The sequence below is a fragment of the Coenobita brevimanus genome, chromosome 101 (genome assembly GCF_032717465.1).
Source record: "Coenobita brevimanus isolate Jiangsu-jjx chromosome 101, ASM3271746v2, whole genome shotgun sequence".
NCBI lineage: Eukaryota > Metazoa > Arthropoda > Malacostraca > Decapoda > Coenobitidae > Coenobita > Coenobita brevimanus.
The window spans coordinates 34,127,097-34,147,570 of record NC_137054.1 but is presented as its reverse complement, the minus strand read 5'-3'; positions in this window follow the sequence as shown (position 1 = coordinate 34,147,570).

The window sequence follows — 20,474 nt, the reverse complement described above, 5'->3', positions numbered from 1 at the left end:
ATGTAGTAACTTTTTTACTTCCATGCTCACTTCCTGTTTCTTATCACTGCTTTCAAGGAACCAGCAACCTTTCTTCCCTGCTGTACCCTTTCAAGCACTTCACCCTCCAAACCTCCATCCTTACTCATCACACTACCCAAATACTTAAACGTACTCACATTTTCCAATTCCTCACCATCCAACCTCGCTGTACATTCACTGACTTCACCTCTCTCAAAGACCATCACTTTACTCTTCCCTACATTCACCTTTAGGTTCCGTTTCTTACACACTCTCCCAAACTCATCCACCAAGCCTTGCAGCTCCCCTTCGTCTTCACTCAACAACACAGTATCATCTGCAAACAACAGTACAGGGAGTTTCCAAACACTATCCTCTCTCACCAGGGCCACTCCAACATCCACTACCCTACCTTGTACCTCTTTTATTATCCCATCCATGTACAGATTGAACAACCATGGAGACATGACACATCCCTGTTTCAACCCAACTTTCAAAGAGAAAAATTCACTTAGTTCACCATCCACACGCACTGCAGCCTTCGCACCATCGTACATACTCTTCACAGCATTCAACAACTTCCCATCTACTCCATATATTCTTAACACTTTCCACAATCCTTGTCTATCCACCCTGTCATATGCTTTCTCCAAATCCATGAAAGCCGCATACAACTTCTTTCCCTTCTCTAGAAACTTTTCCACTAAAGATCTAAGAATGAATATCTGATCTACACAACCTCTTCCCTTCCTAAAGCCTCCCTGTTCTCCAACTAATTTCTCTGTTCTTTCTCTAACTCTGTCTATAAGTATCCTACCATACACTTTTCCTATTATACTAAGAAGACAAATGCCCCTATGATTACCACACACTTCTTTTTCCCCTTTTCCTTTGTACAAGGGAATAATTATACCTGACTTCCAATCCTCCGGGACTCTACCTTCCTCCCAGGCCAATCTGCACATCTTCCACATCCATTCTACTACTATCTCTCCCCCATGCTTCAGCATTTCACCACACACTCCATCAATTCCTGGGGCTTTCCCCGATTTAACTTTCTTCATTGCTTCCACAACTTCTATCCTACTGATTTCTTCCTGTCTTCTCACCTCCCTAGTTCTCCCAGCCATTCCCCAGCCACTTATACTCGCATTACTTCCATCCTCTACGTTCAACAATTCCTTGAAGTGTTCTCTCCATCTGCTCACTTTTTCTCCCTTCTCCACTAGTAATCTACCATTTTTATCTTTCACTCCCCTGCTAACTTCACTTCCACCCTGTCTTACTCTTTTTCACTTCTCTCCAGAACATTTTCTTACAGTCCCTCCACTTTACACTCAAATTCCTTCCAAATTCCTCATCCACTCTCTTCTTACTCTCTCTTACTAATCTTTTCACCTCTCTCTTCCTTTCCACATATAACTCTCTCTTCCGCCTCTCAACTTCTTCCACGCCCCTATTTCTCATCCATTCATTGTATGCTTTCTTCTTTTGTGCCACTGCCTGTTTCACCTCTTCAGTCCACCACGCTGTTCCTTGCACCCCTCCGTCTTCTCTTCCTTCCACACACCACATCACATGCTGCACATATTTCTTCTGTAAATATCTTACACACACCTTCCACGTCTCCCATCTGCTCCAATTCATATTTGCCCAATCGTTCCTCCACTTCTCTCTTATACTTTGCCTTTTTCTCATCCTCTTCTAACCTTTCCACTCTCCTTGCAACTACTCCTTCCTCTCGTCTTTCCCTTCTTCTATTCCTCCATCTTACTTGCATCCTAATTCTGGCCACCACCAAGTAGTGGTCAGAAAGTCCACTCCCCCAACCTCTATACACTCTTGCATCCTTTACACAACTTCGCATCCTTTCATCCACACACAATTAAATGCGACTGGAAAGAAATTTTAAGAGGATCACTACACCCATTCTCAGGCCATATGGTGTACAGACACCTAAATAGAAGAGCCCTTTATACAATTTACGCGACTGGAAACATTCACCAGAAATAAGATTTCCAAATAGTAATATTACATGTGATTTTTTTTTTTTTTTCCTCTATATTTTCAGGCCTAGCCTGCTTTGGGACTCCTAATGAGTTTCAAACCTTCAAACCTGTCCCTGCCCCGCCCTAGGACTTATTTTCCATCATATGGATAACATTCTAGCACAAAGTGTCCATCACCTTAGTTTTTTTTTTTTTTTTTGCTACCGTTATCAAATGATGGGCAAATGAAATGAGACCTACTTCTGACCACACAACGGGTAGTTCTCTTACGTTTGTATGCCTTTTGCAGTGGCTGTGAGTCATACTGTCCCCAATTAACAGAAGATATAGGATTATAATGGTCTATCTATCTCTGTCTATCTATTGCCAGACGCCTCAATCCCGTTTGGGGTGGCCACAAACAAATCGCCTCCAAGTCACCCTGTCCCCTGCCATCTCACTGCCCTGCTCCCAATTCACACACCCCTCTCTCATATACCTCTCCACCCCATCCCTCCATCTCATCCTCGGCCTCCCCCTCCCTCTTCCCCCCTCCACCTCACTCACATACACTCTCTTCGTCAGTCTTTCACCCTCCATCCTCTCCACATGGCCAAACCACCTCAGTGTGTTCCTCATAACGCTTCCTATCACATCCACATCCACACCACAACGCTCCTTTATATCCTCATTCGTCAGCCTGTCTCTCCATGTGACTCCACAGGCTCCTCTTAAATAACTCATTTCCACTGCTCTCACTCTTGACTTGTATCCTTCCAACAGCGTCCAAGCTTCACTTCCGTACGTTAGAGTTGGTATCACAATACTGTCATGTAGAAACTTTGTCACTTCCATGCTCACTTCCCTGTTTCTTATCACTGCTTTCAAAGAACCAGCAACCTTTCTTCCCTGCTGTACCCTTTCACGCACTTCACCCTCCAAACCTCCATCCTTACTCATCACACTACCCAAGTACTTAAACGTACTCACATTTTCCAATTCCTCACCATCCAACCTCGCTGTACATTCATTGACTTCACCTCTCTCAAAGACCATAATTTTACTCTTCCCTACATTCACCTTTAGATTCCGTTTCTTACACACTCTCCCAGACTCATCGACCAAGCCTTGCAGCTCCCCTTCGTCTTCACTCAACAACGCAGTATCATCTGCAAACAACAGTACAGGGAGTTTCCAAACACTATCCTCTCTCACCAGGGCCACTCCAACATCCACTGCCCTACCTTGTACCTCTTTTATTACCCCATCCATGTAAAGATTGAACAACCATGGAGACATGACACAACCCTGTTTCAACCCAACTTTCAAAGAGAAAAATTCACTTAGTTCACCATCCACACGCACTGCAGCCTTAGCACCATCGTACATACTCTTCACAGCATTCAACAACTTCCCATCTACTCCATATATTCTTACCACTTTCCACAATCCTTGTCTATCCACCCTGTCATATGCTTTCTCCAAATCCATGGTGATAATCTAAATGACCATTCTTTAATGTTACACCATGCAATAACTGTCATGTCCCTGTTATGCCCGGAATTTAGTCCAAAGGGGTATATCCACTTGATGTGAGTCCAAATTAAGAGTTCAAAAATAATTTCTAAGTCGAATTTACCGAAAAAAGTTTAGATAAAGATCAATTATTCAAACTGGTAGCAAATGAAGAAATCCACGGACAATAATATGTACAGAGGAATATTCCTTATACCCAGGAAAATATTTTGTGAAAATTTACGGGGTTGATATATGCAGCATTCGTGAGTGCAGAAACTACAAATAATGATCCTGTTTGTGTAGACTTAAACATCGCGAATGTCTTGCGGTATGAGTAAATGTGTAAAAAAATCCTGCGGGCATTGCCATTAATGCTCATGGTTAAGTCCAAATTCTTGCACTGAAGTGCACTCATTCCTTTTATAGTTTACCTTTGCTTTGGTCCACATCTGTCCTTCAGTTGCTTCACTCTTACCTGTAATCGACTTCTCATTCACTGTATTACCTAGCCCAACCCCGACATTATTACTCGCAATCCATCCTGCTCCTTCTCATTTTTGTTATTTTACGTCAGTTAAATTTACTTTTACTTAACCTGCCTTGTTGTTAGTGAGTAAGGACGCAGTAGTTAGAATTGTGTCAGAATCCTTATTAAAGAAGCCAAAAAACTCGGAACTGAATATAATGAGTCTTTTTCTGTAACCCTAAATATACCTTGCATGCAATACAATTTAGGCAGCATGGGGGTAACTGCATGCAAGAATTCCGTTTATTGTGCCCCTCTTAAATTTTGCAACTCAGAAAATGGAAAAAAAACGTCTGATTACAGCCATGGTGGGGTATCTTTACAGCAACTCAGGGCAAATTGGTTTGTGCAAAAACGGCACCTTAAAGTGTCATCTTAAAAAGTTATTTCAATTAAACTAACAAAAAAAAAATTAACTGAGTTAAAAAAAAAAAAATGATATATGACAGTCATTTACTATACTGTAGGTAATATGAGGCTGCTTACCTGAAAATAAAGAACAAGAATTTGGAAGTCATGAAAAAAATCTTTGACAAAGAATAAAGAGTGAGGAAAAGAGGAAAGAAAAAATTAAGCAAAGACAGCCAATATTGCATCTGTGAATGCTTGAAAGAAGTCTCTCTGTCACCCACCATTTGACTACCCTCCCCCCAACTCACTCCCCCCTCCCTCATATACCTCTCAACTGCAACAGTTAAAATTCCATATAACCAGTTAAAATTCCATATAACTTTACCCTTCTGCGATGTAGTTCATCCATCTCAAATTAGCGTTTTTTTTTTTTTTTTTTTTTTGGCTCACTTCCCGCATTACAACGGTTTCTTTCAACAGCTCTGTTTGTATCATTATATTCAGATATTATCTGTTGTTACAGCACAGCATTCAAGATGGAGAGATGGTAACTTATGCCAAGTTAAAGTTGTCTGACCACAGAATATACCTGCTTTCATTACAGACTACCATTGTGCCGCATGCCAAAAAAATACTCTACCATACAAAGTCATAGGACTAGTGAAATCGATATACATTTAATGTAAGTGACCTAGAAGTTGAAGATCGGGTCTCGAATATTGAACACCTGAATGAAAGAACATCATTCGTAAACTCTTGCGTTACTAGATGCCCATCTCATGGTGAATATAATCATTTCACGGTAGCAAGAATAAAATTGAACTGCAGAAGTATATCAAGTATTTCGTCGATGGGCCGGTGCAGTGTTGCCGAGAAGTGCTATTACAAAAACTGTAACTCATACCACAAAAAGAAAAACGCATCAATAGTGTGTGCATTAGAACGAACAGTTCCATTAGATATGAAGGACGTTGTGCCAATCTTCTGTTCGTCAAAGCTGTATCGGTATCAACTATTACGTAAATATCTGATATAAATGGTAAGAAGTAAGAAGAAAAGACGGAGATTGCAGAATCATTTGGCTGGCTCGGAAATTTAGCACTACGTGAATGAATTAGAACTTGAAATATCTTTACAGTTCGTATTTGCCGAGCTATACAGTAAAGTAGCAACAGCAACAGAAAAAGTTTTTCTATAAAGAAGTAAATACATCATTGATACTGAGCCCTTACCCGCTAGAATTGTATATGTTGTTAAAAGAAAATCAGTAGGTATTTGCCTAAATAACACTTATTTCAGTTCAGTTCAGCAAAAGAGAACCAAAATTCATGTACGTTTAACCCTCTGACATTCTTCTTTTTTTTTTCTCCTCAGCTAAAGCAAGACGTTTGATTCGTACCTGAAAAATGTACTAAGGAAGCAAAAATTACTTAAAAACCAAATTCGAAGAAGTAACAGAGAGCTCGGCAACAACATGAACAAGCAAACCCTAACAACTGTTATGCAAAGCAGGAAAATAACCTGTAACAAAGCAGAAAAAATGTTGCTGGCAACAAGGGCAGCAGAACAACTAGTGCGACCGTTTTGGGCTGGGCTGGGCTTGGAGAGGATTTTGGACAGAGTTTGTGACACGATAAAACACCAGAGACAAAACAAACGCGCATAGAAAAAGAAAGGAAAAGGTTGGTGCGATAATAATGTGTGATTCAGTACTTACATACAAACACTGGTCCATATGTGCATACCTACCTACACCAATGCATACACCTGTGCGCTCATAAACTCACAAATTTAAACGCACACACACACACACACACACACACACACACACACAGTAGACACATCCATCAACACGAGACTGTCTGCAACATCCCTTCATCTCTGCCGATATGCCTTATTTGCCCAGGAATTTTCTTCTATTGGTTGGCACGAAGTTATGGGTATAATGAGGCTAACACCAAACGATTTCTTTCTAAGGGAATTTGTAGGAGATTGAAGATTGACAATATTCTCAGCTATATTAATTATTATTTCAAAGATATAGACATTTTATTGAGGAATAAAAACATATAAATAATATCAGGTAATTCAGTTAGCCAGATAGAAATTCTTGGAACCATAATACGAAAACAAGCTTTATTAACTCGTTCACTGTTTTGGACTCACGTATTTTGTGGTGTAACTGCCATCAGACAACAATGTCCACTGGAGAGAAAAATTATCTCAGGCTAAAAAGGGGATTAACCCACTGACTACGATGGCGTTTTTTTTTTTTTTCTTTTCCATATCATGTATGTTAATTCTGATATATTTTTCAGGTCCTGAACGACCTGTCTGACTTCATGGGAAAAAAAGATCCTCATAAGGATCGTTCCTTACTATAGCTATTTTTTTCTACTATATTGTCACATCGAATTGATATTTTATAGTTACCAGTGTTTCAGTCTATCTTACACGTAGCCAACAATATTCTGTTTTATTCTTCCTTCGCATAAACCAAAATATTGAACTCTGGAAAAAAAAAAAAAAAATGGCATCGTAAATGCAGCAGTTGCACAGGTATAGATGACAGTCAGCGAAGACCCCCTTCGTTGGTGTATAAGGCCCATGAAATAATCGGTTGTGTAAGTGAACCCCTTTCACCACTGAAGCACCAATCCTCCTCTCATTATCACTCCTTGATAAACTCTGGCGTCCCATCAAGCTACGTTTTACCTACGTCTGGAGAGAGAGAGAGAGAGAGAGAGAGAGAGAGAGAGAGAGAGAGAGAGAGAGAGAGAGAGTTATTAAGCAGATAAAGAGATCACACAGACTTAATGGTCGGAACAAGGCGATCCGGACTAAACACGAGCTTTACTATGTATAGTTACGTCAGAGAACAAAAAATGATAGTACAACAATCACACACACACACACACACACACACACACACACACACACACAGTCAGATGGAGGAAGGGAGGTTATGAAGGGTGAGAGGGAGGATGAGTGAAAGCTAAGCAAAAAGTAGAGAATATGGGAGATAAAATTAGGGCATGAGGGAGACGAGGAAATGAACGGGCATGAAACAGAAAAGGACAGCGAAGACACAGGAAAAGTAAAATATGAAAACACAAACAAGGCAATAAGGAACTGGAAGAGGTATGTTTAGGCAAATGAAGAGCAGGGGGAGGCAGTAGAAAAATGAAGAAAAGGAATGATAAAGGTTAAGAAAAGAACCAGGTGACAAAAAATATGTAAAAGTGTAAACAAGAGGAAGAAATGAAACCCGGAACAATGGAAGGGTAAAAGGAGAAATGAGTGAAATGAAAAAGACTGAAACGGAAAATGAGAGAGGGGGACATAAAAAAAAAAAAAAGTGAAATGGAAAATTGAATGTGAAGAACGAATGGATGGGAAGATAATGCCAAGTTTGGACCTGGGTGAAGAGAAGATGAAATAAAAGTACGATTTATATACAGTCTATGACAAAGAAATGGTGAGGCTAATGAAAGAAATGGGACGATGTATGCAGAAGATAAATACTCGTATAGGGATGGAGGAATGATTATTATGGAATACAGTTGACAGATAAGACAGAGAGGGAAATAACAGAGGTAAACAAGGAAAGAGGAACGGTACACGGAGGGAAGAGACAGAAAAGGAGGGATATGGAGAAAAGGAAGACAAGAAAGATATGAAAAATAAAATATCAGAGGAATGTGGAAGAAAGACGACGAGAGGAAACGTTATACGAGAGAACAAAAGCAAGAGAGTGAAGGAGGACGGAACAACTGAAAGGAAGGACAGAAAGTGGAATGTAGGGATGGGTAAGGAGGAAGTAAAGATAACTGGAAAAATAAAATATGTGAATAGGAAATGGGGAAAAGACTAGAACTTATTACGCAAGAAAGAGATAGAAGAAACGTCAAGAGGCACGAATATCTGAAGGAGAGTATTAATAGAGAAAGAGGTATGTGAAGGAGTGGAGGAGAATGGTGAAAGGTTGACAATACAAAAGGAGAAAAAAAAAATTGACGAGTTAAAAGAAAGAAAGAATAATAAAGGAGAATCGAGGAAGAATGTACTGGGGCAGCACATGAAATGTAAAAATTTTCAGTCTGAGGACAGAATTTTATGATGACGCTAGCTGCTGATGACTTTATTCAACAAAGGACAGAGTTCTAACTTTAGTCGGTTACTTATGACAGTCACTGACGTTTCTCCACTAAACAACGATAATAAGCTATTGTATAAATACACATAGTCGTAGAGATCTGATGAAGGTGGAATGGGTAAGTTCAAGAGGATATAGTACGTGTATCACGATAGACAGTCGAAGAGGTGGAGGGAGGAATTGTGAAAAGATAATATGACAGACAGAGGAGTACCAGTAAAGTAGGTGATAAGAGGATAGTTTGAGGAATAATAATAATAAAAAAAAAAGGGTAGTACAAGGCAAGATAAGTGAGATAATGCATGAAAAAACTAATGACGAAGAAAATATATTATTATGAAAAGTTGGGTAGAGGGGCAGAAGGGAAATTAAAAGAAGAGAAGGGATACATGTAAGTAAGGAAACCAGAGGGGAGAGGGAAAACAAATAGGAAGGGCGTAGAAACTTGAGGAATAACGAGCAAGACTGAAAAACTGATAGACATATGGCAGAGTAGGTCAAGAACAAGCACACACACAGACATGAGGAGACACATTCACTTGTACGTTATATAAATAAATAAACTTTATATATATATATATATAAATATATATATATATATATATATATATATATATATATATATATATATAAACTTTATATATATATATATATATATATATATATATATATATATAGATTGATAGATAGATAGATAGATAGATAGATAGATGGATACATAGATATAGATAGATAGATAGGTATCTATTTATCTATCTATCTATTTATCTATCTATATAAGATATAGATAGATAGATACAGAGATAGATTGATAGATAGATAGATATAGATAGATAGATAGGTATACATAGAACTTTTGGCCACACTTTCAGATTAAATATATACTCGCGACACAGAATTTTGTCATCATCATCATCATCATCATCCGGACAGAATTTTTTTATTGATGATACATAAAAAAATCAACTAGCATTGCTATATTAATAACACAGATCACATCTACATCATATGATCATGAGTTGTCCAGGACACACAGATGTGCAAAGACACTTTTCCTTGCACACTATATATATATATATATATATATATATATATATATATATATATATATATATATATATATATATATATATATATATATATATCCAAACTTTTAACCCTGGGCAACACATTCGGAACGAATGTACAGTATTCTCACGACACACCAATTATTTTATTGTTTATGAATTCATAATACAATTAACGAACACTGCTATACTTACGACACAGACCACAACTACAGCTACATTATAATATGACTAGCAGGGGTACCCGGCGTTGCCCTGGCCAAAAAAGACGAACACACTAATCCTAATTGTTCTACTTCAATCTTTCTTTCTACTCCAAGAAGACCATGTACCAGTTATGCTTTTGAAGATGGATAAAATGAGGTCCAGGAAAATTTTATTTCAGATTTCGCAGACTAACGCACAGTACTTCTGCGCACTTGTTTCCTATTACTGGTGACCTCAAATGAACTCCGACCGTTGAACCCAAATATCCTCGGAGGTCAACCTCACATAACCTATGTTCGAACTGGAGGTCATGCGAGTCTCCTTGTCAAAAATTGGGCTGCTGGGTCCAGTCGTTCAATCGTGTATTACCAAAGACCTCAAATGACCTCCATCCAGCGATCTCAAATGACCAGCAACCTCAAATAGCCTATGTCCGAACTGGAGGTCTTGTGAGTCTCCATGCCAAAAAAAAATGGGCTGCAGGGGTACCCGGCGTTGCCCGGGCCAAAAAGGCGAACACTCCAGAGGTGACCTCAGATGAACCAAATCTGAATTTTGACTTCACTAAAACCATTCTTGGGTCACTCTGATTCAGAATATATATGGGTCTGGGGGTCTCTGGCCCTTGGTTTGGGAGTGATTGAAGGACAAACAACCACACAACGCTGATATTATAAAGATAAATAGAGAAGATAGATTGATAGATAGATAGAGATAGACAGATTAATCATGAGTCATCCAGGAAAAATTAAACTGTGTAGCTACCAGACAACATGATTAATTCACAAAAAAATACAGACTGGATTAGAAGTGTGAGCATTTTTGTGTGTTGTAATCTCATGTATATTTGGTCTAATTTGCGACAAACAAGCTCTCATCTCCTCATCGACATAAATGAGCATATATCTTTTCTGCTCTTTGATAATTTAGTTACAGCCGATAATCCCTGATTACAGCAACATATTGTGGAGAACTGTAGAAAATGAAAAATGCTCCTGAGGAGATGCGGGGATACTGTTTCCGGCCGTATATCCTAAAAGGGTCCAGTGGGATAATCCCGTGTTTCATTTTCAAAGTTCAGTCACTCGAAACGCATGTCATTTGCCCCTCCTCACTAAATATCGGCTCTGAATTGCTGGAATTCGCAAAGGGATATCTAACCCAATCGAATTTTTCCGTACAGGACGATATGAAGTAAAAATCAAGCTCTTCTACTAGTGTTGCAAGATGTTCCTTTATGAGGCCGTATAATTCATTGGACGTTTTAAAACTTTTCGCCAATAGGAAAACATCTAGGTTATGCTGCATTGCTCCTCTAAGGCAGAACTGGTCCATTTTTTAAATACAGTTAGTTTGTAGACGTGACGATATTGACATGCAAAAATAACACTAACATTTTAACACTACACTTAGAGGGAAGTGACACCTTCAAACTATATAATATTAATTCTCCCCTTTAATCAATTAACTGTGCACTGCACCACTCATAATACTTGAAACTGGATTAACATAATAAAACTATCTGAAAGCGCTGGCCATACTCCATATATATATTTTTAATATGTTCCTCTAAAGCGAAGTCACTTCATGAAAAGAAAGGCAAATTCACTTTTCACAAAGCACAAAAACATTTTAAACAGCATATTTGTGATTTTCATTATTCCAACGCCTTTATCATTAGTGAAATACAGTTTATATAAAATTGGTTATATAATAGAATATAATCTGGAAATTCCATAAAACTCTGTGGGTTTCTTTAAAAATATTTATAATATTTTATCGTACATAAAAATAATATGAAGTTAATAAGAAAATAGCCTTTATGTATTTGTTTGTACTTTTGTTTTCCTGAAAATGTCTCTAAATCTTTAATTGACTTTGAAGCTTCCCACCCTGCCTGTCATCCGCTCGCTGCTCACCAGAGTACCGTCTCGTACCTTTTTTGAACCAGTGTAACAAAAGGCTTCAGCATTCCTTAAAACTCCTTTACCTTCTCTTACACACACACACACACATATATATATATATATATATATATAGATATATATATATATATATATATATATATATATATATATATCCATATCTATCTGTCTATATATATATTTCTATATCTATCTATCTATCTATCTATCTATCTTTCTATCTATCTATCTATCTATCTATATATATATATATATATATCCATCCATCCATCATCCAATCCTACGTTGCCCCATGAGGAGCGTAGGAGCCCGGGGCTAGGCAGTTGGTCCTGACATTTTAGATGAGAGTGACCAACCTCACTCATCCTTGAGAGGCATTACGTGAGCAATAAACCCCAACCACACCTTGGATATAAACCTTCACCGGCTCAATCTGATTGGAGCACAATAATTACCCACTAAACTACCAGGCGCCAAAATTTGGTTATATGGTTACAACCCAGCGTAGTAAATAGTTTCCTGGTGAACAGGAAACCATTTGACTTGTCACTCAGTATAGAGTCACCCGTAGGCAGAAGAAAGAGGAAAGAATGAAGGAAAGAAAGATAGAAGAAGATGGAAGGAAAGAAGGATGGAGAAGAGGACAGGGCAGACACCCGAGAGCAGCACTACATTGAGTGACTGGATGGTGAGCACCCCCACCTACCACAATATATATATATATATATATATATATATATATATATATATATATATATATATATATATATATACACACATCGTATTCAAAATGTTTGTTTCTTTCACTGCCGAAAAACCACTAGAGCTCTCATTGAACTTTCTTTTTTTGTTCATGCTCATATTCTTTTTCTGTCTCAGACTCCTGCATATTTTCTCCCACATATGGACATAGAAAAATGTGTACAACTGTCCCCCGATATAAATGGAACACTACAAATTACAAACGTAAATGTTATGGCGTAATAAAAAAAAAAAAAAAAAACTCGGACAGAGAAAGATAAAGAAAATACTTATGTGGTTGAAATTTGAGAGAGAGAGAGAGAGAGAGAGAGAGAGAGAGAGAGAGAGAGAGAGAGAGAGAGGCAATCTGACAAACAGACAGGAAGAAAGACAGACGGAAACACAGACAGGCAATGGAAAAAGAGGCAGTGACTGCGAAAAAGAGCAGTGCATTAAATACAAAAGAAACAAAGAGGGAAAGGAAGTAAAATCACAGGAATGTAGTGAAGCGAGAAGGAAACGAAGGAAGAAATATAGAACAGGAGAATGTAAAGAGCAATGGCGAACAAAGTGAAGTAAAAAATTATTTTATAGATGGTCCTGGAAGGGCCAGTGAGAGACGCAAGAAAAAGAGGGAAAGAGAGAGAAAAAAAAGAGGGAAAGATATATATATATATATATATATATATATATATATATATATATCTCTATATATATATAGAGAGAGAGAGAGAGAGAGAGAGAGAGAGAGAGAGAGAGAGAGAGAGAGAGAGAGAGATGAACGTCTCTTTTACATTCATTTCTTTTTCTACACTAAATCAGTGGTTCCCAACCTGGGGGTAAATTACTCACCGGTGAGAATATGGCCATTTATTTGGGGAAGGGGGTTACGGAGAGGTGAAAGAAATAAAATGTCGTGGAATTCGGGGAACAGGGAAAACAATATGATGCCTGGCGGCAAAATATTACATAATGTGTATAATATTATACAGATCATCAAATCTATATTTCCGGAAGCAAACACTGACTTGCTGTAAATGTGGTAAGTAATAAAGTTAAAACTAATTGCAATAGCTTTTAAAAATTATTTTAAGTAAAATTGAAAATGCAGCTACGTGTGAGGCAAAAAGTGAGTGTTTGGTGGGTATGCTTCAGGACACAGTCACTCACCAACCCTGAGAATAGCGCGTCCATTACGTGTTCAGTCAGCTCACCCAACTGCCTGAGCCTGCCTCTCACTTTCAGTTTCTTCGTGAACAGCAACTGAGGTGGACGTAAGCAGGTATGTATATGTACTGTGCAGTATAATTAGCTGATACTATTACCGCTGGCGGTGTGGAATTGTGACCTTGTGAGGTAAATGTGTTACAATAACTTCTGTGTTATCTCTCTCTCTATATATACATCTATCTGACTATCTATCTATCTATCTATATATATATAATTAAGAGGTGGAGTCTCTGTGGTACAGTGGTAGAGTGTGTGTTTTCGTACATGAAAGAACGAGGGTTCGCGCCCCGCCTGGGTAATAAACTTTCGGAGCGTTCTTCCGGCCACGTACTGCTTTGGTGGACAAGGGGTGCTGTGGTTGAACCAGTGTCGCTTACTATAAAGTATGCTTGCACCCAGTCGGCTTGTGCGGGCTGATTACACTTGGTTCACAGACTACACACACATCCAAAGCCACTCCAACATTACAGTCACACTTATAAGCACTTCTAACCCTACGTACAATCTTTACCAGACAGCCTATGCCACTTGATGTAGATACATAGGCTGTATCGTCCTCACTTTGGTCGGGATAGGCCAGTCCTGCAGTGGACACTGAAACGACTGATGATGATGGTGATGACAATTAGAGGTACACTGGATTTTAGATATTTATTTTTTCTTTGCATCCATGTTTTTAAGTATTTGTTTTCTTACCCATCACCTTTGTTATAGTGCTTATAAAATAGTAATTAGTAAATTTTATACTACGGTTGTGTTTGATATCAAACTATCAGACATAACATAACTGTGGTATAAAATTAACCAATAGATATTTTTCCAGCAATATGGTAAAGGTGATAAGCATGAACAAAATTCTTGATATTAACACCATGGGTAACAAGAAAAAAAAAAATTCTTCTCAAATCTGGTGTATCTCTAATTATAAACACGTTCTCGGAACTGGGCATTTCTTTATGAGCCCCCCCCCCCTCTCTCTCTCTCTCTCTCTCTCTCTCTCTCTCTCTCTCTCTCTCGAAGATCGAACAATAAGATGTCCAAAAGCACACCTATTTTGATACATTTCTTCGCCACGGCTTTCTGAACTTACCTTATGGTTGAGATGACGTGCCTGAGTGTATATGTCACATTGTTGACGAACAAGAGCCTGAAGCCATCAGAGCTCTCAGCTCACCTCCAGAAGTGCACATAACAAAAATCAGGCCTGTTTCCAGAGCCGGGCTGTAGCTCTGATGGGGATCCAGTTTGGTTCACCTGGAATCCAAATCAAAAAGCTATAAGCTGGGGGCGAAGCATCCTGCTTGGTTGCATTTAAAGTTGTCCAGCAGCAGAAATGTCACACCATCGCAGAGAATCTGATTATGCCTTGTGCACATGAGATAGTAAGTAAGGTCTGTGGGGAGGACCGAGCAAAGAAGCTGAGTGCCATATCCATTTCGAACAACACGGTCCGCCAATAAGTCGACGACATCGCTTCATATATCCTTTCCCAAGTCATAACAGAGATAAAAGAAAGCTCATATAGCAAATTCTCATTGCAATTCAACGAATCATGCATTGTCACCAGTTGTGCTCTTCTCTTTGGGTTCGTCTGCAACATCCACTAGAACAAGATCAAAGAAGAATTCCGTTTGTGCAAGACTCTGCTGGTGACCACGAAGGGAGAGGAGGTCTTCATTATCATCAACGAATTCTTCGTCATGAATGGACTGGATTGGAAGTGTGTTCAACAGGTAGGGAGGGATATATACAAGTAGTTTAAAGTAATATGTACACAACAAATTACATATATACAGTTACATTAACTACAGATATGTAGCTGTGGCTAGTATTTTTTATATGATTCAGAAAAGAAATATTTTACTCTTCTTACCAAACCTACAACCATATGATGCAGAGGATGACTATGAAAGAATTACCCCCCATTTTCTTTCCAATCCAGGTCTGTGGAAGGGGCACCAGCAATGTTGGATGGTCACCACAGATTTTGAGGCTTCATATAAGCTGTGAATCCAGAAATCACTGTGGATCATTGCATCATTCATTGGTAATCACTTGGATTGAGAAGCCTGCCAGCTAGTCTGAAGTCAGCGTTCAACGACTTGTTGAATGTTATCAACCTCATCATGTCGAGGGATGTGAACTCCGGCGTGTTCAAGGAACTGAGCAAGAAAATGGGAGAGAAGTATCTAGTTCTGCTCTACCACACAGACATTCGCTACTAGTCATGAGGCAAGGTTGTACGTCAAATCATCGAGCTCCTAAAGGCTATTCAGGAATTTCTAGAACAAAAAGAATCTTTTTGCAGTCAAATTCGCTGATAAGAAGTGGCTTGCCCGCCGGTGTTGCTTGGCTGATATATTTACGGACCTGAACAGTGGGAATCTGGAACTCCAGGGCCGAAATATGATGGTCTTCGATTCCCGTCAAGCTGTGACTATATTTCTGGGGAAACTGAGACTCTGGATGTAACACAAGCTGGGAGTGATTGCCCAGTTCCCGACCCTAGATCAGTTTGTTGAGGAGAATATTCACGTTGATAGAGTACGTCTCCAGACGATAAAGGGAGAGATCAGGAACCACTTGAAGCGACTCGAGACAGGCCTAAATCACTACTTTCCGGAGAGCGACCAAGAAACTGTTAGTCTTCAGTGGATCATTCACCCCTTCACAGTACTTGATGATGCCATTCATGATGACGATTTCCCTGCCAAGGAGGAGTGGATCACTATGCAAGCCAACCAAGGCTTGAAAATCGAATTCCAATACCAAGGTCCATATTCCTTTTGACTTTCATGACTGCCTGACTCTTCAAATCAGGCCAAGGGCATTTAAGTTGTTAGTATCGTTTTCAACGAGGTACGGTACCTCTGCGAGAAGGGATTGTCGACTCTAATGGAAATGAAAACAAAGAAAGGTACCTCAACTGGATGTGGTAAACAATGCCAGGTTGGCACTCTCAACTACGAAGCCAAAAATTCCCCAACTAGTTGCTAAGATGAAACTCCAGCCATCCCATTAACTGATTGTGATTGTGTTCTTGATAAAGATGTGAAATGTTCAAAGGTGCTAAAAAAAAAAAAAACGTATCTAGGGTTCTAATCTATGCAATGGATATGAATATTGACACAATTTTGTGAATGGGGGTAACAGGCTTGATGTATTATGTCAAATTGGGTAACAGGCAGAAAAAGAGTTGGAACCACAGTTCAAATTAACTCATTCTGATAGGGCTGATTTCTGACGATTTATGGTACACTTGTCAGCATTTGATGTAGTTAACTTGCATGACACATTGCTGTGGGTAGTCAGTAGCAACAAAAATAGATAAGTTAATAAATTAAGTAGATGTTCTGGTTCTTCCTGTGCATTCAGTGAAAACATGGAAACTGTGTATCTAGTCCTGCTATATTTATGCAATTTTCATTGAAATCCATGTACACACATTCCCCTATTGCTGACCGTTTTTTATTTTTGGGAGGGGGGCCAGACCCCTCCATAATCATTGGGGAGGACCACTCTGCTCAAATCCCCTGCTTCACACGAGAGCCCATTCTATAACATGTTCTAGGACATCAGAGCCATATCTGCCCCCCTCTCGCAAGTTATGAAAATTTTTAATTTCGCGAAGGGGCTTGACTCAACTGGAAATCATAGTTAGAAAACGGTATACAATGCATTACCTTACAGAACAAACTCATCTGGGAAGATTCATTTTTTTTTTTTTTTTTTTTTTTTTTTTTAGGGAGCTGACCCCCAATCAATTACTTGGGGGATGGGGATTATGCTCCCCAAATATCTCAGAACTGATCAGAGTCCAGGGTACAACTTCTTCTCCCACCAAGGGGTAGAGAGGTAGAAAAACTTGGGATCGTCACTGTACGCACTGAACATTTTAGCTTTTTCAGAACAGCGAGCAATGCGAGTAGAAACGGAAATACAGGTTAGTATACTGACATTCTAACAGGATCTACTCGTCTGTTGACGAAACAGACCTGACAGACGATTGATTCACCTGCTCTTATTAGGTGCGATGCTCACTTAGGCTAAGGCCTTGAGTTTTACGTGGCCTTAACTGCCTCCCCCTAAAAATCACTTTAAGAAAATTGTATATAATGGAGGACCTTCCCAATAACCAGACGAACTCAGCTATGAAACTCATTCAAGTCAATGAAATAGCCTAGGAGGAGTTAATGAACACACACACACACACACACACACACACACACACACACACACACACACACACACACACACACACACTACTACATAGCATTACCACATAGAATGGAAGAGAAATCTGAAAGAATTATACTAACTGGAGATTTCAGTAAAAATGTAAGTTGGAATACTCTTGATATAAAATGCCAGGAAAGCTGTTGGGACCAAAAGCTTCTGGACCTTGTGCCGGAGTTTCTCCTAACAACATGTAAAAGAAAGCAGCAGAAAAAGAGAACTTGACGTACCACCAGTACTAGATCTAATATTTACGAGGTAAGAAAATTATATTGACAATATTATGTATCACCCTCCATTCGGCAAAAGTGACCCTGTAGTATTAAATTACATATTTAGGATTGCATATGACATAGTTAATAGTAATGAAAGTTACAAAAAGAGCTTTAACTACAAAAAGGGCAACTATCATGACCTAAAGAAAAACTTCTTAGAAACAGATTGTGAAAAAGAGCTTAGAGGACAAGATTCAAATGTTGTATATAGAAAATTCTGTGAATTTTATGAAATAAGAGTCCAAAATTTCGTCCCTCGACACAAAGAAGCAGAAATAAAAATAAAATAGTTTAATAAAGAATGTAAAAGTTAAAAAAAAAAAAAAAGAGACTTGTTATGGAATAGATACAGAAGACACAATGGTGAGAGGGCATAGAACAACTATAAACAAGCAAGAAACAAATACACAAGAATAAGGAGAGAGGCCCAAAGACTGTTTGAGGAAGACATCATAAATAAAAGTAGTGATCAACCGAAGCTGTTTTACAGCTATATCCGAAGCAAAACCAAAGTAAAAGATAAAATACAATCCATTACGGATGAAGGGATCCTCTATACACAAGAGGAAGATATTTGTGAAGCACTAAAAAAAAAAAACTTTCAATCAGTTTTTACAGAAGAAAATAATTTTGAGAGGAATGATATGGAACATGCATGCCCAAACATATTACCAAATATACAAATATCAGAAAAAGAAATACAAGATGAGTTTAGTAAATTAGACAAAGGAAAAGCAAATGGTCCAGAAGAAATTTCATGTTGGGTGCTACACGAACGTGCAAAGGAGTTAAGTAGACCATTATCCTTAACATTCAAGGAATTCTTGAGTCAGGGTAAATTACCTGATATTTGGAACAAAAAAAACACGGTTCCCTTATTCAAGAAAGGGAATAGACGAAATCCACTCAACTACCGACCAGTATCACTAACCAGTGTTGTAAGATATTGGTAAAGCTGATAAGAAAAGTTTGGGTAAACCATCTAGAAGAACAAAAGATGATAACAGAAAGGCAGTTTGCTTTCAGAAAATGAAAATCATGTGTTACTAATCTATTGAGCTACTATGACAGAGTTGCAGGAACATTACAGAAAAGAGAAGGATGGGTGGACATTATCTATCTAGATTTCAAGAAAGCATTTGACGGAGTACCGTATCAAAGACTTTTATGGAAACTGTACCATCAAGGAGGAATTCGAGGCAAACTGTACTGTTGGATGCAATATTTTCTCAGAAAAAGGGAAATGAGGACAGTACTAAGAGGAAATTACTCATCATGGAGGGAAGTGACTAGCGGAGTTCCATAGGGGCTCAGTGCTGGCACCAAATATGTTCTTTAGTGTATATAAATGATATAGATAGTAACACTGGAAATGAAAGCTATTTAAATATGTTTGCTGATGATGCAAAAATACAAAGGAGAATTATTAACACAGACTCTTGCAAAGAGCTACAAGAAGAATTAAATAAACTTCATGAATGGAGCAATACATGGCAATGGAATTCAGTGTGAACAAGTGTCATGTAATCTAGGCTGGTAAAAGTGGAAAAAGACCAGATTGGGATTATAAGTTAGGAAGTAAAACCCTACACATATCAGAAAGAGAGGACTTAGGTGTGATTATCAATAACAGACTATCTCCGGCTGACCACGTAAGTGAGAAGGTACGGAACATAAGTATACACTGCTTGCAAATGTGAGAATAGCATTCACATACAGAAATGAAGACATGCTGAGGAAGATAATAACATCTTTCATCAGACCAACCCTGGAGTATGCATCAGTAGTCAGGAATCCACGTCTCTGGAAACACATAGATAAGATTGAAAAAGTTCAAAGGGTCACTCCAAGATGGATACCAAGCTTAAGGGATCTAAGCTATGAAGAAAGACTAGAAAAACTGAATCTGCCAACACTACAGGCGGGAAGGAAAAGAGGTGACATGATTATGTTATATAAATGCATATCAGGGAAAGAAAAAATAGACATAATATATAAGCTATGGGTAAGCATCAGCAAGAGGACACTGCAATAAACTGCATAAAAAGAGAGGCGATAAAGACGTAAGGAAATTTAGTTTCCCAAACAGGGCAGTTGATCAGTGGAATGCACTACCGAATGAAATACTGTGTGCCAAAACATTTCATAAATTTAAAAAAGATGTATGACAAAAATGGTTTAAGACACGAGACAGTACGAGCTACTCATTCCTGTAAAGATACAATTAGGTAAGAACACACACACACACACACAC